Consider the following 21830-nt stretch of genomic DNA (forward strand, 5'->3'; position numbering starts at 1 on the left):
GTGCCATTTCCAAGAGTTTAAAGAATTTGGAGGGCAACTAGTCTCCCCGCGTCCTCTTTTCCCCAAATGCAACCTATAGAAATTTGAGATTGCTATTCTGTTGAAAATAGTCTAAAGATTATATGCCAAAGCCTTCGTAGTTGAAACAACCCTCAGAGCCTGGGGGCAGGGCTCGTAAGTTATGTCTCGGGTAATACATAAGGTTCTTATGGAAGGTGTGGTCATATAGAATTTAGAGGGGACTCATTTAATTGAAAGTTCAGTTATTTGATTGAAATTTCTAGTTCCCTTTTAAGAGTCAAAACAAATGGAAGACAACTAGCCCCCCCTCGTCCCGACGACGCTCTCTTCTCCCAAAACGCATCTGATAGAAATCGTGACATAGTCATTTTATTCAAAATACTTCGAAGACCGTATAACAACGCCTGAAGGGTTGGTACCCCTCCCCAGGAGCTCTGAGGCAAGGGTAGTAAGTTATGCCCTAAGGTCATATGAGGTTTTTATGGAATTAATTTTTAAAAAAAATTCCAAAAAGAATCTTTTCAAAAAAAAGTAAAGGCCGTATTAAACTTAAGATCAGAAGAAATAAAAGCCTACAGTAATTCAAACTCAAAACGACCATAAATTGCTATTAAAGAGTAAATGAAACCCAAAACGAGCAGAAACTAAATAAACAGTCGTAGAAAAATACACGCAACAGGTAGTAATTTAAATTAATAAAGCTTAAAACGATTTAAGCTTAAATTGAATATGCAAATCAAGCTTAAACCGAACAAAAATCATTTGCTTTTGAAGTACAAATGAAACCCAAAACAAATATAAATTAAATAAACAATCATAGCAAAGACACGTGCAGCAGGTACTAATGTAAATGAATAAATAAATATTATAACGAGTAAAATTTAAATGGTTTATGCAAATCAAGCTTAAAAGTCTAAAACCTATTGCGTCATTGTCGCTTTACTGAAAACGAGTTATATCACACATATTTTTCTTTGTACCTATTGCAGCATTGAAAATAAACATAGAAATTACAGTAAAATTAAACTTTGAACTGATGAACTTTCAGCAATTAATATCATTATGTATTAAATATTCAGCTTAATTTTTATTAGTTCTTTCCAAGACTTTTCAAGACAAATATAGTTTTACTACAAACAAAAGTTTGGGTACTGCCTCCTTCCCTAACTGTAAAAGTTTAAGTATTGCTTTGTCATTAACGCTTCACTGGAAACTAATTAGTAGAATGTGTACAATTAATTACAGGGGTGCTATCTGCCTTTAATAGAAAGTAAGTAGCTCCTCACTTATCAAGATCATTTCCTAAGCCACTTGGCAGATCAATAAACTCTTGCACAATCGACTTCACCGGCCTTGGATGCTAATTGTGTGGTTTTTTAACCCTAAGGCACTCTTAAGGATCAATGAACTTGACAATCGATTTCTCTGGTCTTGAGTGTAAGTTGCGCAATGATTTAAACCTCAGGCATTTGGAAGAGCAATGAACTTTTACGTAACTGATTTCTGTGGCTTTCAGTCTTAGTTGCGCAAAGATCTAACCCTAAGGCACTTGGAAGAGCACAAACTGATTTATCTAGCCGTAAGTGTTAGTTGTGTTATGATATTACCCTGAGGCGCATGGAGGATCAATGAACTCCTAGTACAGGTTATAGTTAAGTTTCGTAATAGTCTCCACGCTTCATTTGCATTTAATAGACATTGAGAGTTTTATGACTCTTCTCCACAATGAATTCTAAGAGTTTTTATGGCGCTTTCCCGTTAGAATTCAGACGGTTTCACAAATCCTCCCCGCAATGAGTTTAGACGGTTTTAAGACTCCTCCCCCTAGCCTTAGGAAAAAGCTCGGCTGTTCAACTATTAAAGTCAATGAACATTTACTTGCGCGATTGCATAACAACTCTTTCTGACCTTGAGTGAGTATATATAGAGAGTTAGATAGAGAGTTAGATAGAGAGTTAGTATTGCAGTTCCATACATTGGATTAGTTTCATTGACCCTAGTTTTATTTGTAAAAATTCTCTATCATAAATAAAAATTAGTGGTTTTTACACTTTTGCAACTTGAAAGAATTGACAGTGATAACATGAAGGCAAAAGGCGCCAATGGAGCAGTGGAAATTGCAACGGATTGTAGACTAACATTTGAGTGGGATGAAATGTTTGGTGAATATGTTATATCAGTGAGTAAATTAAATTGGAAGAACAATTATGGTTTGCAGATAAGGTGAACATTATGTATTTATCTAGACTACAACATGGATTGAATGCAATCAGGAATCATACTGAAGACAATGAATTGAGTCACCTTATGCAAAAGAGTGAAATATATGTGTTATTCCATTATTACATTTCTGAAAATAAAAATGTTTAATTCCGTCTGAATTACCCCTCTCGTGATATTCTAGGACCATGAAGTCGATACGATCAGCCTTGAAATAAAAAGATTTACTCCCGTCCGTGATCTTTCTTCTGGCGTAAAATACAAATTCCACACTTTTGTGGATAGAAGCTAGAAACCTCTACAGCAGGGATCTGTAATTCACTGAATGATGATGGTTTGATTTTCATTAAGATTCTATGACTTTTAGGGGTTGTTGCATACTTTTTGAAAATAAGGCAAATTTTCTCAGGCTTGTAACTCTTGATGAGTAAGACCAAATTTGATGAAACTTATATAATTGAAATATGCATAAAAATTCGATTCCTTTGATGTATTTATTGACATCAAAATTCCGTTTTCTGGTGTTTCAGTTACTATTGAGCCATGTCGCTCCTTACTTACAGTTCGTTACCACGAACTGCTACATTATTTTTGAACACTTTCGACTAAGAAAGTATTTTAAAGAAAATTAAAGAGTAATTAGTTAATTATAAAAGTAAAGTAATAGAACCTAACACGAGTAGAAATAAGGTCAAATAATTTTCCAAGCGTAAAACTATCAAGACATAATCATTAATAAATAAATGATATCCAAAACAAATAGAAATTACAAAAAATGAACCAAAACATGAGCAGAAATAAACTCAAATAACCTTCCAAGCGTAAAACAACCGCAAATCACCATCAGTAAATAATTGAAACCCTAAACGAACAGGAATTACAATAAATAACCCGAGTCAAAATCAAAACGAGGAGAAATTACTCTGAATAAAAACAAATGAGTAAAAAATGGGTAGTAATTAAAACCTTCATGCCTTCTCAAGAGAAGAAGAACGTAAATTACACTTAACTTGGAAAAAAATGTGGATTGACAGCATAATATACATATACTGATATTTATTCTGTGAAGTATTAGATATTTTTGATTTGATAAAGTTAAAAGGCAAAAACATTTAAAAGGTGAGAACAAAAACATGAAAACATTTAAAAAAGATCAAAACAGGTTGAAAAAGCGGGAACATTTAAAATGCTTAAAATATATTTTGTTATTTATTTTCATTTCTGTTTATTGTGATTTTTTTTGTTTATTGTAATTTATTTTCGTTTTGGGTTTCATTTATTTATTGATGGTGATTTGTGGTAGTTTTACAGTTGGAAGATTATTTGACTTTGTTTCTGCTCATTTTTGACTTAATGTAGCTCTTTAGTTTTCTTTGAAAACTTGTTTAGTTTTCTTGGAAAAAGTTTTTGAATTAAAAACAATCGTAAGCCTTATACAGAGCATATCTTTTGCTTATTAAAGTTTCAAATAAATAATCTAAATGTGGTAATCATTTTGTAATTATTCAAACTTTACTTTTGTTGAAGTAAAGTTGAAATTGTTGAGTTATTTTTAATTAATAAATGAATTGGATATGATTTAATTAATAATTGAAAAAGTTCTGAAAATTTGGCCTGAAAATTTTGTAGGAGACATGGAGAGGGGTGCTAATAAATATTTTGCCCCGGGCCCAAGAGAGGCCTGAAACGTCACTGGGTTGGTGGAACCTAGGAAAGAAACAGAGACAAGGTTTTTGACAAGGTTTAAATGTAATTTTAATGTGAGTTTGTTTTAAATGGTCCGGAAAAGTCGAAGGAAATATAATCTTTTGTTAAGTTCCAGTTTATGGTGACTAATCACCGTACTTAGCGGCACATATTTAGCGGACTAGCGGCACATTTATGTGCCGCTAGTCCTTGACTGGAAATCAAACTTTTATGATGCTTTGTGACAGAAAAAAAAGCTGTAAAACTTGTTAGGTTGATGTTTTACTCTCCAAGTACTGTAGTAAGAAAAATATTTGAAAATTAAAAATTTTGTAAAATTACATAAAATTATACAAATACTATATTATTATGTAAAAAATATTTAGAAAACTGTGCAATGAAAATCTTGGTAAGGTAAAGTCTTCATGAACAATCAGTTTATAGTGGCTTTTAAACAAAAACAATAACTCTTGGGAAATTGACTTAAAAATTACTCATAGAAAACTCTTAGGAAATTACTCTGAGATGCTCTTGAAAAATTGGTACAAAAATAATTCTTAGAAAGACAATGGCTCATAGAAATACCAGTTTTAACTTAAATATACAAATGTATGAAGGTAATAAGAAGTTTACAAAGAGCAACACAAAATAGTATTTTGTTTTATAAAATGGCTTTATGCTCTTTAGCACAAACCATCAAAAGAATATCATTATGCCAAAAATTTAGACATTGCCTAACACAGTGTAGAGTCCTTTGAAGCTTTTTATTGAGGACTTAGCCCTTCTCCCTGGTATTGTTTATTTGTGGCTCTTTATTCGAGCCAGAGAGAATAAACGGTAGGGAAGATTGTCTTGAAACACACAATCTGGCAACTTCTTCCTTAATTTCCAGTGTCTTGTGGATCAGTCTTAAAAAATTTTAAATTTTATTGTTGTTCTTGAACTAACAATAATTGTTGAATGCCATTGAAAATGACATTGTCAACTTTGAATGTCAATGTCAATTGGGATTGAATGCCAAGGTCAACATTGAATTTTGATTGTTATAAAATTTCAGGTTAAATGTTGTTGATAGATCTTTTGCTTAGATTTTAAGGATTAAACCTAAATATTACATACAATAATCTGCTGGAGCGGAATCAAGATAGCCTACGATAAATAATACACAATTTTCTACTTTTTTGTTGAAATTGATTGTGGGTGCTATCACATCTTTTTACAGTTAATCTTTGCCTGACTTATTAAATTGATAGACTTATTCAACATTATATGTAAAAAATAAAAGTAAATACTTCACCCTAGACCACACGCAAGGCTCTATAGTCAAGAATGCAGAGATAAAGAAGAAGAAAATGTACCAAAACTTAAATTTGGCTAGCATGTATCAATCATTAACAATGCCGGGGAAGAACAAGAAAAAAATATGCAGTAGAAAGGAAAATGAGGAACAACAGCAAAGGAAATAGCAAAGAAATAGCAATATAACTTTATTTCAATCTCAATTTCTTTAAATTCAATGTCTCAGAAACAATACATTTGTGAGCATTTAACCTTGGCTAACATTTTTAAATAAAAATAAGATAAGGAAAAAATTAAAGAAAATGACGAAAAGTAACAATGAAAATATAACTTTATTTTCTTTTTAAAATCATTTCATCTTGGAAATTTCCTTGCAGTAGATACCAAAATGATCGAATGGAAGATTGCTATTGCTTCATTACTTTCCCATCTCTTAGTTACTGCTTTACTGAGCTTTCACCGGCGAGCGTGAAATGAAGTGACCTCATTGTTTTATGTTTTAACAATTTTCCTTGCCGCTTATATTTTTCGAAAAAGTCACGGAAAGTATGTTTTGAAATGAATGGTCGGTGATTCTTCTTTAAACTTCCGACTTATGAAGATAAATCTTTAAAGATGAATAACTTTTCATTTCAAATTTTGCCAACTAAATTGACTGCGAGTTTCATATGTGTTCATGAATGTGCCCGTTTGATGTTGCGTTACAAAACAACTTGTTGGAGACTGTGTTGATATTTTGAAATCGATATGCCAAATTGACTAGCTTCAATTAATATTTGAATGAGTATCACAGAAACTTTGGCTTCCCTATTGGTAATGTTTGTCTTTCCATCCTTACAATTAGGACCGCTTTTGACCATGTGGGGGTGTACTTGTCCATAAAGCCACCCCCTGGATCCCTGTTCCAGTGCATAGGTTATTTAAGTTACGGAAACTGAACACCTTACCTTGTGGTAAGATTTTATTGGATCAGAAAAAGCTTGAAAGACAAATTTTCAAATTTTAGTATAAGCTGAGAACAGGGAAGCAAAACAAAGCCAAGTTGATTTGGTTCAATCTTCGACGCCTCGCTCTTTGCGCTAAAGTTTGGCTCTTTCTCTCAACTCTACTTTTAAAACAGTAAAAACTTTAGCGTAAAGAGCAGGGTGTTGAAGAGGGAACCGCCCCTTTCATATACAGGGTTTCGTTTTAAGTTTTAATGTCGCTTCTTACTTTCAGTTAAAAAACCTGTTTTTTTATTTATTTTCTGAATGTATTTTTTTAGTTAATCCATGTTTTGATTTCGGCTCTCCGCAGATGAATAATTAAAGCGAAATTTGCATTTTAATTTATTTGGCTAAATGGCTTTCTCATAGTTTTGATCGAATGATTATGTGAAAAAGGAGGGGGAGGAGGCCCAGTTGCCCTCCAATTTTCGGGTACTTAAAAAGGAAACTACAACTTTTAGTTTTTTACGAACGTTTTCATTAGTAGGCTAAAAGATATAAGTAACTTACGAATTAGCTTGCGTAAGAAACTTCTATATTCGTATGTTTTTATTACGTATATGAGAGGGTTCGCCCACTCGTCAATACCTCGCTCTTTACACTAAAGCTTAAATTTTGTCCCCCTGAATCACAAAGGCCGTAGAATAAATAGTTTAAATTACTAAAATACCTTAACGTAAAGAGTGAGGTATTAGGAGGAGGTGAACCCCGTCTGTAATAAGTTTTAATGCTACTCCTTACTTTCAGTTGAAAAAACTTTTTCATGTTTATTTTATCATTGTTTTTTTTTTTTAATAATGGAAGAAAATGCTGCGCCCCCTTCATGGAAATCTTCTTCCCCCATGAAAAACTCTTCCATGGAAAGTTTCCTCCGCATAACCCCCTCTTCTCAGCCCCTTCTCCCAACCCAAAAATCCCCCTGAAAACGTCTGTACACTTCCCATTAACCATTACTATATGCAAACAGTGGTCAAAGTTTGTAAATCGTCCCCAAAGACATATTTATAAGGTTTTCCGACTATGCTGAACAAAATGGCTATCTCAGAATTTTGATCCGACGAATTTGGGAAAAAATGAACATGGGAGGGGGCCTAGGTGCCCTCTAATTTTTTGTCGCTTAAAAAGGGCACTAGAAATTTTCATTTACTTTCGAATGAGCCATCTCGCAAAACTCTAGGACCACTGGGTCGATACGATCACCCGTGGGAAAAAGAAAAAAAAACAAACAAACAAATAAACACGCATCCGTGATTTGTCTTCTGGCAAAAAATACAAAATTCCACAATTTTGTAGATAGGAGCTTGGAACTTGTACAATAGGTCTCTGATACGCTGAATCTGGTGTTGTGATTTTCGTTAAGATTCTATGATTTTAAAGGGGTGTTTCCCCCTGTTTTCTAAAATAGGGCAAATTTTCTCAGGCTCCTAACTTCTGATGGGTAAGACTAAACTTGATGAAACTTACATATTTGAAATCAACATTAAAATGCGGTTCTTTTGATGTAACTATTGGTATGAAAATTCCGTTTTTTAGAGTTTTGGTTACTATTGAGCCGGGTCGCTCCTTACTACAGTTCGTTACCACGAACTGTTTGATAATTTTGACTAGAAGTGTGACCAGGTTAAGTAATACCTCTGAGTGAGACAGCAAGAGCCTACTAGATGTGGACTCAGCAACCGCGATAATATTAGTGAATTATGTTCAGAAACTACGTTCTAGCATTGACGTTCTGAATTGACGTTCTAGCATTGATGTTCCCTTGTCTTTTCAATCTGTTAATTACACTGGATATTTTTTTAGCCCATTCTTAAGATTATAAATTCTTCTTCTGGTTCTCTCTTTTATATACAAATTTAAAAGTACAGATCTACCCTTTGGTCTTTGTTGTATTATCGATGAGTAAGAAAAGGACAAGTCACTCATTTTATTACAAAATGACTTAGAAAATGGAAGACAAAGAATATAGCTCCAGTTTTGAGCGTCTGTCAAGGGTATATTTTCAATTTCTTTTACTATCATGGCGCAGCCCATTATGGATTCAAATCGCAATGCCGTTCCCTCAATAATAGCCCGATATTTTACTCCCCTGGTTGCTGGCTGCCTATATAAAGGAACAAGAATGATGGGCTATCAAATCCTTAATTTTCCAGTATGATAAGACATCGGCTCATACTTGCCAATTAATTTGTGAATTTATAGCACAAGGATGAGGCGATGATGCCACAACCATCATCTCACCAGATATTGCCCCTCTTTATTTCGTTTTACGACTTCTGGAGATAAAGAAGTACTGAAAGGGGAATATTTTACTATGATTGGGGAAAGGAAGGCAGAATCCCTTTATGATCAAAATATTATAGCGGAAATGGCACTTCCTTCATTGACAATTGGAGAAAAAAATTAATAGAATGGTAGCTTATGACAGACGTCAGTAATTTGGATTCAATTCGTTTCTTTCACCTGTGTAAATCATCACATTCATTTATACTCCGCTAAAGCTGGATAAGAGAGAATTCTTCTGGGTAGAAAACTGAGAAATCGGCAACAGCAGCCTAGTTGGAGGGTGGAGAATTCATAATTCAAAGTTTTACAGAATAGAGGTTTTCGCTGAAGAACTATTTGAGAAAGTAAGTAAAAATAATTCATGAAAACTCATTCTATAAAGTTTTGAATTGTCTGAATTTTAAATAATGTCCAGAAAGGTGCAATGTACAATAATGTGTCAAGTCAACAGAATAAAATTTTTTAAATAAGGCGACGGTTGAAGCCGTCGAAAATTTTATCAGGTGTTCTTTGCATTCAAGGTACTTTTTGCCCCAGTATCAGTCGATCATTCTTGCCTTTCATTATGTAAAAGTGCCCTATTCTAAATTCCACAGCAAATAAAGAAAGGTATGCACGTAGGGAAGAGCTTCCCTACTCCCAACCGCCCCCTCAACTGAACTTTCAAGACATATACAGTTTCTCCCATAATCTTAATTTACATAGTTACTTTATTATAATCACGTAATAACAATATAATTATATAATTACTTTATATAAATCCCAGTCAATATCTGATCTGAAAATAATCAAATGATGTTATATGAAGGGTATCTGAAGCCTAAAGGCAAGCGAGCATTCATCATCAATGCATTCAGTAGGTAGGTTTGATTAAAAGGTGACAAATGTTATATTTTGGTAAGTCTACCCTGTTCTTTCTCACGGCTAAAACTTTTTTTGGGGTGGGCTGTGAAGTTAGAGATAAATTACTGAAGATTGTGAATAGTATTTTTTCTAAAAGGGGGAAGTATTTAGCGACTGTAGGAAAACTTCAATCAAACAACTTCTTAAGAAAGGTGATAAGAGTGAGTGTGATAATTATACAGGCCATAGCTTGATTTCTGTAGAAAGGAAATTATTTAGTATTACGATACTTTTTAGATTTAGATATGCTGCAGATAGTTTCTTAAGAGGGGAACAGCTTAGTTTTAGGAAGGATGGAGGGCTCGTCGACTTTACTGAAGGTCTTATCCTTGTATGGTATACCTTATAAATATATTTAAGTTATTGGTGCTGAGTACGAAAACAATTTTGCTATAGTTAAGGTAGGAAATGAGTTTAGTGGCTGGCTTTGTATTGAAACAGGAGTTAAACAGGGTTGAGTTGGGCAGTGATGGTCTTATCTTTGTATGGTATACCAGATAATATATATTAAAGTTGTTAATGCTGAGTCGAGAACAGTTTTGCTACGGTTAAGGTAGGAAAGTTTAGTGGCTGGTATTGTGTTGAAACAGGAGTTAAGCATGGTTGGGTTGAATCCCCATTTGTATAAATAATTTTGATGGACTTTTCCCTTAAGAAAACATTGGAAAAGGCCATTGGAGCGCATGGAATCAAATAAGAAGGTAAAACTCTCCTAGATTTAGATTACGCTGATGATTAGCATATCCTAGATGAAAGGTTAGCAAATTGAAGGATTTTTTCGAAAGTTTTGAGATTTGAGGGTAGAAGAACAGGTTTGAAAACTATTGTTAAGAAGACTAAGTCGCTTAGACTAGAAATATAAAAGTTGAACAGATGATGTTCGGTAAAGAGAAAATAAATCAAGTGGATAACTTAAGCTACATTGGTAATATTATCTGTAAAGATGGTGGATATAGCGAAGATATCAAAAATAGAAGCCAATGCTCAAGGTTTTCAAACAATAAGCTGTACCAAGGGGCGTTCGGGGGGGGATACCGGGGTGAGCTGCACCGTGGCTAGAAGGTACCGCTTCTGGTTTTTTGTTTGTGTTTGAGTCGGGAGGGGGTGCCGCAGTTGACTTTGCCTCGGACACGACCAACCTTGTGGATAAAGGATGACAGAGTGCCAAGTATCGACCTTTTTGGATGGTCGTAGGAAAGGAATTACAGGAAACTGGAACTTCTTAGGAGGATGTAAAGTAATTTGCGAATTGTTTTTCATAGGAATTAGTAGTATATAGGGTTCTATTTACCTTGCCGCTATAGCCCCTACACTTTTCTTCCTTATTTGTTTAATGTCATGAAGGAGGCTTAACGGCGATTCCCTAAGGCACTCTTGAGCATCAATGAACTCTTGCACAATCGATTTCTCTGGCCTTGAATGATAGTTTCGCAATGATTTAACCCTAAGACACTTGGAAGAGCAATGAACTCTTGCACAATTGATTTCTGTGGCCTTGACTTTTAGTTGCACAATGCTTTAACCCTGAGTTACTTGGAAAAGCAATGAATTCTTGCACATTGATTTCTCTGGCATTGAATGCTTGTTGTGCAATGATTTAATTATAAGCCACTCTTGAGGATCAGTGAACTCTATCAAGGTCATCCCCTAAGGCACTCTAAAATTCAGTTGCTCTTCAACATTCAGTTGAGGAGCAATGAACTCCGAACAAACCTGGACAAGGCGATTCTAACGGTATACTGGAAGATCAATAAGATATGAACAAACCCGGTAATGGCGATTTCCTAAGGTGCTCTGGAGGAACAATGAACTCTGTACAAACCCAGACAAGGTGGTTTTATCTTTCTTGATCTTATTGCGAAACCGACTGCGCAATGATCTAAGATGTTCGCTAAGCATTTTCAATAATTTCGTAAATATTTGACTGGTGTAGGATTTGAACTGAGGACTCCTAAGGATGAAGGAATAACGTGCTAGTCAACTGAACTAAAAAGCCGATGCTAAAAAGTTGTTTTTAGAAATTCATTGACAAAAACCCTCACATATCGCCTTATGAATTAAAAATTAAGTGAAATGAGTAGTATTCTATTAATACGCCCGATCATACTCATTGAATTAATGAATTATTTGTCTAGTGTTGGAATCGAAAGTGAGACCAGAGATTTCCTGTGGTAAAAAAAACAATTCATTACCCATATTAACCAACAAGTCAATGATATTATTATGCTCTTAGAAATACAGTATAAGCAATTGGTTTCACGCACTTGCTATGCCATTGGATGGTATGTCTTTTTATATCATATACCATCTTTAGTTTGAAAAATACCTATCCCTACTAGCCATTCTTGAACCTTTGAATTCAATCCTTTAAATGTTTTTGAACTTGAATCTTCAGTGACCGGTAAGAGCAGTATAAAAACTAGTAAGTGCTTAAACACTGCCTTCAGGTAGTTTGCGAACTTAGCCCTTGAGGCGAACCTTTTATTCAATTTTTTTCTTATTTTTGTTTAGATTTTTTCAACTGATTTTCCATTTCTTAAAATCTATGTTTTAAAATCACATTAAATATACTTAATAAATAATACACAATAAATATAAAAATTACGTGATATTTTAAAAATACAAAAATGAAGGTGATATAAATATGTCTGTACTGATTTTTCTATCAGAAAAATAATGACTGTAGCAACATTTTTGTTCTTTGGAACAAATTTTTTTTGAACACAGAACTTTTTGAAGTCAGAGAGAGATGAATCTGATTGTTTTTAGAGTTAGAGACACGAAGTGGAAAATTTATCAAGATTCAGTAAGACACAGACACTACTGCAAGTTTCAAAAGTGGTGTACTGGAGTCTGAAATAGGCAAATAAGGTTTTTAACCCAAATCTGATACAGATGAATCCGATTCTCTTTAGAGTTAGAGACATATGAAGTAGGAATTTATCAAGATTTACAGGAGGGTGAATGGGAATTTATCAAGATTTAGAGGCATGTGATTGGGAATTTTTCAAAAGTCACACCTATAATATTTTCCCAAAGAGGAGAAAATCTCTCAAAGAGAATGCGAATATAAAATAGTAGTTGATTACGAGGGGCAACTTCTTGATAGTGCTTGCTGTGACACTTAGCCATTGATAACCCATATCGCCATTTTTTAGGTATTATCATTCAAGGGAAGGTAAAAAAAAAGAAAAGCATATTCCTCTACCAATATCATAAACCATATCTTTTCCACGTACCGGAATTGTTACCAGCGCAATAATAATATGGTAATAGACAACGAATTTCTAGGCAAAATAAAAAGAGTATTGGCTCATAATACCACCAAGGAAGTTAAAGACAATTCAATGGAAAGAATCACCGAATGAAACATTTGAAAAATCCTGCTATTCACGCTTGTATGTCTTTGACTTTGAAAAAAAATCCAAAGTAGCAAGACTTCACTAGATAACACACAACTAACTCTCATACTGGTCATTACCAACAGACCAGCACAAGAAACATATTCTTTTCACCTTTAACAAAAACAATAATGACCAGTATACACATAACACTTTCATTTATTATTCCAAAAACATCAGTGAAATGTCGTTAAGAAAAAAAGGGGTTCAACTGTCAAAAAATGGGAACTTAAGTTACGTTTTTCTTGTGACAGTAAAGGTTGGGATGTATATCTTGTATATAGGCACATCCTCCTCTTCCCAATTTCTAACCATACCTGCACAAAAATTACACCGAACCTGGTCACTGTTACCAACATGATTTTGCAAGTTCTATGGTATCAATGAAATCCTTTGGTTACCTTCCATTAAACGTCCTTAGTCTAACACCCTCTCGTTTATGAGCAGTACGTTCTTCTTCTGACTGTAGAGGTCGAGAGGTATATTTCGGTGGTTGCAGTCGAAATTTAATATTGTTTTGACTGTATTTTCTTGATCCCATGTATTGCTCATAAAGGTCATAGCCTCCAGTTAAAGCAGGAGTTTTCTCTAGAATGTTTCCCCCATAGACTCCTTGAACAAAAAAAACATGTTTCGAAGAGTTTTCTATGTTCATCTATAGCCACATTCTCCTCTTTCGAATTTCCAACCATACCTGCACAAAAAGTACACGGAACCTGGTTGCTGTTACCAACACAAAAGAATCCAGCTGTTGCAAGTTCTCTGGTATCAATGAAATCTTTTGACCACCCTCCATTAAACGTCCTTAGTCTAACTTCCTCTTGTTTATGACCAGTACGTTCTTTTTGTGACTGTAGAGTTCAGGAGGTATATTTCATTACTTGCAGTCGAAATTTAATATTGTTTTGACTATAGTTTCTTGATCCCATGTATTGCTCGCAGAGGTCATAGCCTCCAGTTAAAGCAGGAGTTTTCAGTGGAATGTTTCACCTATAGACTCTTTGAAAAAAAATCACATTTTTCAGAGTGTTTTCTATTTTCGTCTATAGGCACATCACCCCATTCTTGTTTTCCAACCCCACCTGCACAAAAATAAAACTGAACACGATAGCTATGGCCAACAAAAAGGAATCCAGCTTTTACAAGTTCTTTGGTATCGATCAAATCCTTTAACCACCATCCATTAAATGTCCTTAGTCTCGCATCCTCTCGTTTAACACCAGTACCTTTTTCTTTCGACTTTAAAGGTTGGGAGGTATATATTGGTGGTTGCAGACGAAAATTAATATAGTTTGGACTATAGCATCTTGATCCCATGTACCGCTCACAAATGTCGTAGCCTCCAGTTACAGCAGAAGGTTTCACTGGAATGTTTCCCAAAACTTCTTGAACAAAAGAACATTTTTGGAAGAATCTCTTTTACCCATTTATTATAGTACCTTGCACACCACTTGTGAACATCGTGGTAGTGTCTGCCTCTCACTGAATATTGATAGATTGCCAATATAAGTCTCTAATCCTAAAAAGAATCCGGTTCATCTCTCTCTCTCAGACTTTGGTAAAAAACCTTATCCGCCTATTTCAGACTCTAGTACACCACTTGTGAGCCTGCAAGTAGTGTCTGAGCCTGAAAATTACTGTTCTTGCACAACTGACTTTTGAATGGATACTCCAAATAATGGATTTGCTAGCGTACTCTAAAAACACTGGAAAAATAACAAAGTAATTCAACATCTATTTTATTGAAATATAGGTTCATATAAAACTACACGTTATTAATATCATCCTAAAAAATTTATTGTTTCAAATCCTCTCCAAAAAACAATTCACCATGTGTTATCTTGACATGGCATTTATTTAATTTCAGGGTCACACATGACTTTTAACCTTGTTACACCTACGAGCTCATCATATATTCCATTTATTGCTATTATTCTGTTCAGTGTTGGTACCTGTTATTAAGATATTAATAATACTATCAACGTTCACTGATGCTTTGCTCTTCTTTGAATTGTGTTTAATTTCCTTGGCGATATTATATGCTAATGCCATTTTTACTTTACTTGCGATTTCATTTTCTATTACAATACTATTTTTACAAAAGTAAAACAGTTCAAAATAGGGATGATACCTTTCTTTTGACAGTGAATAGATATAAAATTATTTAACTGGATATTTCGAACACATATACAGTATATAACACATATATACTTAACACATATACATATATATATATATGTATATACATATATATGTATATGTTTATATAACACATATACATATATATATATATATATATATATATATATATATATATATATATATATATATATATATATATTTATATATATGTATATATATATATATATATATATATATATATATATATATATATATATATATATATATATATATATATATATATATATATATATATATATTTATATATATATATTTATATATTTATATATATATATATATATATATATATATATATATATATATATATATATATATGTGTATATGTGTTATAACACATATACACATATACGTATACTTCTGATGATGAACACTGTATATGTGTTCGAAATATCCAGTTAAATAATTTTATATCTATTCACTGTCAATAAAAAGGTATCATCTCTATTTTAAACTGTTTTACTTTCGTCATGGAAAGGCAGTGTTGTCTTAGAAGTTATCTATATTTTTACAAAGGTAATAGTTTTGTCATGTAGACAGGTGATGGTTTATATTATTGGTAGAGCAGTAGATTTTTTTTCTATTTTTTCGGTTGAATGCTAATACCAGCAAGATGGCGATAGGATCTATCAACTGGTAATATGCTACCAGAAACAAAGGCCAGAAGCTGCCCCTCATCATCAACTATTAGTTTTCGACTTGCATTCTCTTTGATTACTATCATCTTTGGAAATGTTATTCTCGCTTATCACCGTCATAAGTGTTGGATTTTTTCGATACTGCAAAGGAATCTAATCTCTCGCTGTCACGACAACGCACACATACATTGCCAGTAGTGTTACCACTAGCTCTTGTTCAATAGTTCAAATATTTGTCCTTGTCCTTCTAAATAAGATGTAACTGTTTATCCTTCCAACGTAAAAATAATACTGTTCGAAAATATATGATAAACTAAGTACTGTCAATGACCAACCACGGAATACTATGGGGGGCAGCCGCATAGGAAAAACAAAAAAAAATCTTATTCTCCAATGATTTTGTAATGATATTTGTCAAATGCTCATGCATAGCGCAAGCGATTTCTCTATCCAGTAATTTCGTAAGACATTTCTTAGGATCAATGTACTCTTGAGACACTTGATAAGATTTTGAAATATCAGGTATGATTTTAATATCATTTCATATTCCATAAAGTAACATAAAAATCACATTTTGACGAAAAAATTTGATGCTTTGAAAAATGCATTCTTTTTTTAATTTCTCGTCATCAACTATTATTCGTAGGTTTTCATTATCTTTGACTGGTTTTCTCTTCTTTGGGAAAACACAATGTGTGTGACTTTTGAAAAATTCCTACTCACCTGCCTCTAAATATTGGGAAATTTCCACTCACTTCATCTCTCTCTTATTTTGAAAATAATATGTTCAAAATAATATATTGCTGCAAGCATTATTTTCTCATGGAAAAAATTACAACCGACATATTTATATCGTCTTTATTTTATATTTTTAAAATATCACATGATTTTATAGGTATAATTAATGTGATTTTAAGATATAAAAAATTGAAAAACTTGAAAGTTCAAAAAAAGCTAATTAAAAAACAAATCACAACTGACATATTTATATCATCTTCATTTTGTATTTTTAAAATATCACAGCAATATTTTGGTTATAAGTATATTTTGTGTCATTTTATGACATAGAAATGAAGTTGGAAAACATTTCAGGTGACTAAGACAAAAACAGAAAAAGAAAAAAATGTTCAGAATCAATAATTAGTAAGATTTACCTCAAGGGCTAAGCTCGCAACCTACCCGAAGGCATTGTTTATGCGCTTTTAGTTTTGATATTACTCTTTACCGTCTCTTGAAGGTCTAAGTTCAAAAATATTTCACGGATTGAATTCAAAAAATTTCAAGAATGGCTAGTAGGGAGGGTTGTTTTTTAAGCTAAATACGATATTTGATATAAAACACATAAAATTCAATGGTTTAGCAAGTGCATGAAACCTATTGCCTACAATGTATTTCTAAAAACATAATAATATCATTTGCTTCTTGATTCAGATGGCTAATCCACTGTTCTTTTGCCATATGAAATCCCTGGTCTCACGTTCGATTCCTGCACTAGACAAATAATTCATAGACTCAATGGTTGTGGTCGGATCTACGCCCTAAGAATTGCCTTATCTAGGTTTGTTCAGAGGTTATTGCTCCTCAAGAGTGCCTTTTGGCATAGCCTTGACAAAGTTCATTGATCCTCAAGAGTGTCTTAGGGTTAAATCATTGCACAACTAACATTCAAGATCAGAGAAATCGATCGTGCGAGAGTTCATTTATTCTCAAGAGTGTTTCAGGGAATAGCCGTTAAACTTCCCTCGTGACATTAAACCAATAAGGAAGAAAAGAGTAATGGCTATAGCAGCAAGGTAAATATAACCCTGTATACTACTAGAATTCTCAACGGACTGTTATGAGTACTTGAAATCTGAAAAAAAAACGTGGCTTTATCTGGCTTTCAAGGGCTATAGTGACAAAACGGCTGAGATTGCCAGGAGACGTTTTACGTATGTGGAGTGACAGATCATCGTAGACTGTCCTTTTTGGCCATCCATTATTGGTCAAACAAAATGAAGATCGTCTAAATGGTGTGGTAACAGGTCATAAGAAAGGGTTTTAAACTTCTATTATATTAAATTTATTAAACTAAATTAAACTTCTTGGAAGGGTGTAAAGAGAGAAGCTTTAAATGAATTGGGATGGAGGTGGAGTCTGCGCAGCTTTGCTGGCCCCAGGCTGCCAGATGCTGCATGAAATTGTTAGTAGTAGTTTCCTACATTTATCATATATTCAAAACGTTTTTATCGTCCTATCGAATTTTCCTCCCTCCCCCTCCCCATACAAAAAATGCATGGACGTAGACACTCGTACACAATAACTCATTTACGTAAAAAAGCTAGTTTTAGATACATCTTTTGGTTCGATAATATGGGTTAATGCTGTGCTGTGAAACCCTGCTTTTGTATTCAAAGTTCATTTGTTTCTTCTTTAATGGTCTGTTCTTTGCATCATATATCGTGTGTTTTTTTGTGTCAATTCGTCTCATTAACTTCGAAATTAGTGGCAGAATTATTACTACTATAATTGTGTTAATACAATTATAACTCTTGGAATGTCCTATGTATTTTTCACAAAAGGAAAGAAATAAAAACGAATTAATTTTGAATAATACTATTTAATTCTCCTCGTTTGTCTCCCATAAATATTGAAAAATACATGAAAGGTTTTAAAGCTTCATGTTAGTCAACGGTATCATTTATTCAAACAACAATGTATAATTAATGGTAACGATTACGATATTTCTTTCATGTTAAATGGAGGTGAATGAAATATCATGTCATTGTTTAATGACTAAAACAAAGACAGGAAAGTAGCCGAAATTTTGGCGAAAGTTTACAGGAGCAATTTTTGGAAGATTCTGAAATAGAACTAAAACAGCAGACGTAATCTTTTCAAAAAAAAGTTAGAGATAAAGTACAAAGGACAGTGAAAATGCAATTTGATTTTTGAGCTGGTTACATGAAATCTTGCATAAATATATATATTTCAAAAAACTAGAAAAAATCGGAATTCAATTTTTAATGAAATGACCGCCATGTGCAGTTTTACAGTTTTGTAAAACTGCAAAACTGTAAAACAGTCTTGTAACGTGTGCTGAACGAACGTATTTAGTTTGGAAAGAAGTTTTAGGGGGATTGCTAATAATCATAATGCGATTGGTCTTCCTTTAAATGCGGCTAAGTCTCAATGGCTATTATTTAAATTTAACCGTTCTAAGACCCCTGATAGAGTAAATCTGGGTGATTCTGATGTTGTACCTCTGCAGGAACTTTTGTACCTTGGATTACCTTTTGGTACATCCCTAAAGTCAATTCGGAAATTACTTATTGCCCGAACCGAATACAAGATTCGTAATGCGTATGCTGATGCAGTTGGATCACAGCTGAATGTTAGTAAATACCGCCATGCGAAAGTATATAATGTTCTTTCTATCCCTCATGTTCTATACCTGGTTCCTCTCTGGGACATTTTTAACCAATCAGATAAAACAGAAATCAAGAGGGCTTATTTCAAATATTTAAAGTTCTTTATTTGGGTTCCTCCTTGGACTAGGAATGGTAGACTGTGGGAGAGATGTAGGAGAGATGCTTACCGCGGAGACTGCGGAGAGATGCTAACCGGATCCTCTGGATGCTGCGGATAAGTTTTTTTTTTTTTTAAGTTTACAGAATACCCGTTGGACCACCCTTGGAAGGATTATTTATTTTGATGCAAGCTTGCTTTTTTTTTTTTTTTTTTTTTGCTGGGTTATTATCATTTTTATATTGTATATGATTCGTTTAAAGATGTTTACCACCCTTGGAGTGACTTACTTTTCCGAAATGTTTGGTTTATTCGAGTTTTAGTTTGTAAGTACTTGCTCCTATTTGTGTATGTGCCTTTTTAACTTTCTTTCTTTTTGTTATACTCCGTCCCCGTGGCTTCTATTTTTTATGGGTTATAAAATAAATTAGTTAATTAATAAGCTACAAAGCAGCTTAAGCATGTACAACTTTACTTTGAAGGTGTTGTTTTCCCTGAAAATCAACAGGTTGTTACTGTTTGAACTTTTTGGGGCGATAATAATTGTCAAAATTTTGGTAATTATTTTTGCTTATTTATTTTAACGAAAAAAAAGTGGCAATACCGATGAAAACGTGGAACTTCCCTAAAAACTTCCCAATTTTGAAACAACTAAACAAAAATCTTGGAAAATCGTGGCTAACGGATACGAAGTATACATAAGATGGGTCCAGGGGGGGGGGGTTGAAAAGTGCTTTCATCTTAGTATCCTTAGTAATTAAAAGTTTTAATGTTGCTCCTTACTTTGAGTTGAACAAACTTGTTTTCTTATTTTATTCCGGACTGTTCTTCAAATCATGCCAGGAAATTCCCCCGGGTAAAACTTCCTCTGGAAAATCCCTGTCTCTCCCGGAAACTCGCCCCCCCTGTAAAATTATATGTATATAAAATCCCTCCCCAGAAGAATGCCTGTATATTTTCCAATAACCCAATATGTAACAATGGGCAAATTTTATAACTTGCTCCCCTGTCCCCAGGGTCTGTGGAGGGGGCTGTTTCCATCCCCAGAGGCATATTTTTTAGCCTTTCAACTATTTTGGATATCTCAATATTTGGATCTGGTGTCTTTGGGGGAAAAGGGGGTGCGGGAGGGGATAGTTGACCTCTAATTTTTTTGATCACTTAAATATGGCACTAGAACTTTCGATTTCCGTTTGAATGAGCTCTTTCTCAATTTTCTAGGACTATTGGTTTGATATGATTACCCCTTGGGGAAACACTAAAAATCAAAACCAAATGAATAAACACGCCCCCGTTATCTTTCTTCTGGCGAAAAATACAAAATTCCGCATTTTTGTAGATAGGAACTTGAAACCTCTACCTTAGGTTTCCCTGATATGCTGAATTTGATTTTCCTTGAGATACCCTGTCTACCCTAACGTTAAGCTCAACGAATTTTAAATATTTGGAATCACCAGAAAAAGGCCAAATCTTTTGATGCATTGATTGCTATCAAAATTATGTTTTAGATTTTCTGTTATTTTGGGCCGAGTCACTCCTCACTGACAATTCGTTATCACAAACTGCAGTTCTTTAATCAACTTCCGCGAAATAAGGATAATAGACGAATAAATAAAAGAGTAGTGTGCACAGGACGGCTTTTAATTTTCTTTTTTGCCACCCAGTATAATGAGGCTCATACTCAAGGACGCTACACTAAGTTAATAATTTATATCTTGGAGACGGAATGGGGCTGTCAGTCTTATTAGATTAGCATAGTCTGGGAAGGACTGTGAATAGATTAGGATAAAAATAAACTAAACGAGGGATACATCTTAGGGCTGTAAAAAGTTGGTAAAATATATCGAGGAAAGTAATACTGGGTGGAGTTTAAGAAATTTTCTAATTGATAAATGAGCCAGGCTAGGTTCAAATCGATTCCATTAAAAACACCTGAGAAAATATAACGAACAGACACTTTTTTAGTTTTTATGTCACTTTATCATTGATCGGATTTGTTTTACGAAAGCCAAATATTTTTTTAGTATGTACATACATAATATTCATACTTAAAACCTGCAATTTTCTAAGATTTTTCTTTCGTTTACTTCAAATTTATAAAGCCCTTAGGGCAGTACTACATTTTGATCAGGTGTTGCGATGTTAAGCCGTGAAAATAAATAAGTAAAAGTAATCGTTTAAACTTAACAACGCTTAATATGCAGAAAATTATTTATTGCGATAACCAAGAATTTTGGGGCATTTACTTATTTTTAGAGTATATTCATACGTGAAAAATGCGATTTTCTAAGATTATTCTTTGGGTTGTTTCAAAATCACAACGTTTTTAGGGTAGTACCGAATTTGGGTGAGTGTTGTAGCAAAGAACTGTGGAAACGAATAAGCGTAAGCCCTTAAAGCAGCATCACATTTTGGTCAGTGTTGCAACGTTTAACGCTAAAAATAAATAAATAAAACTAATTGCTTGGCAAGGCTTAATGTGTGTAAAATTATGTATTTTTCGATAACCAAGTATTTAGGGCATTTACTTATTTATAGTATATTCATACGAGAAAACAGTGATTCTTCCTTGGGTTGTTTCAAAATCACAACGTTCTTAGGGTATTACCGGATTTTGGTCAGTTTTGTAACAAAGAGCCGTGGAAACAAAAAAGCCTAACTGATTTTTTAAACTTGACAACGCTGTA

The 21830-nt window shown here is 33.7% G+C and overlaps 1 protein-coding gene across 2 annotated transcripts in view; it reads left to right on the top strand.

Annotated features, from left to right (window-relative positions):
- The window catches only part of LOC136029978 (5'-3' exonuclease PLD3-like), a 138153-nt gene that overhangs the window by 108002 nt on the left and 8321 nt on the right, over positions 1–21830 (top strand). The gene's annotated exons all lie outside the window — the stretch shown is intronic.

This window comes from Artemia franciscana, chromosome 8 (assembly GCF_032884065.1).
Source record: "Artemia franciscana chromosome 8, ASM3288406v1, whole genome shotgun sequence".
Lineage (NCBI taxonomy): Eukaryota > Metazoa > Arthropoda > Branchiopoda > Anostraca > Artemiidae > Artemia > Artemia franciscana.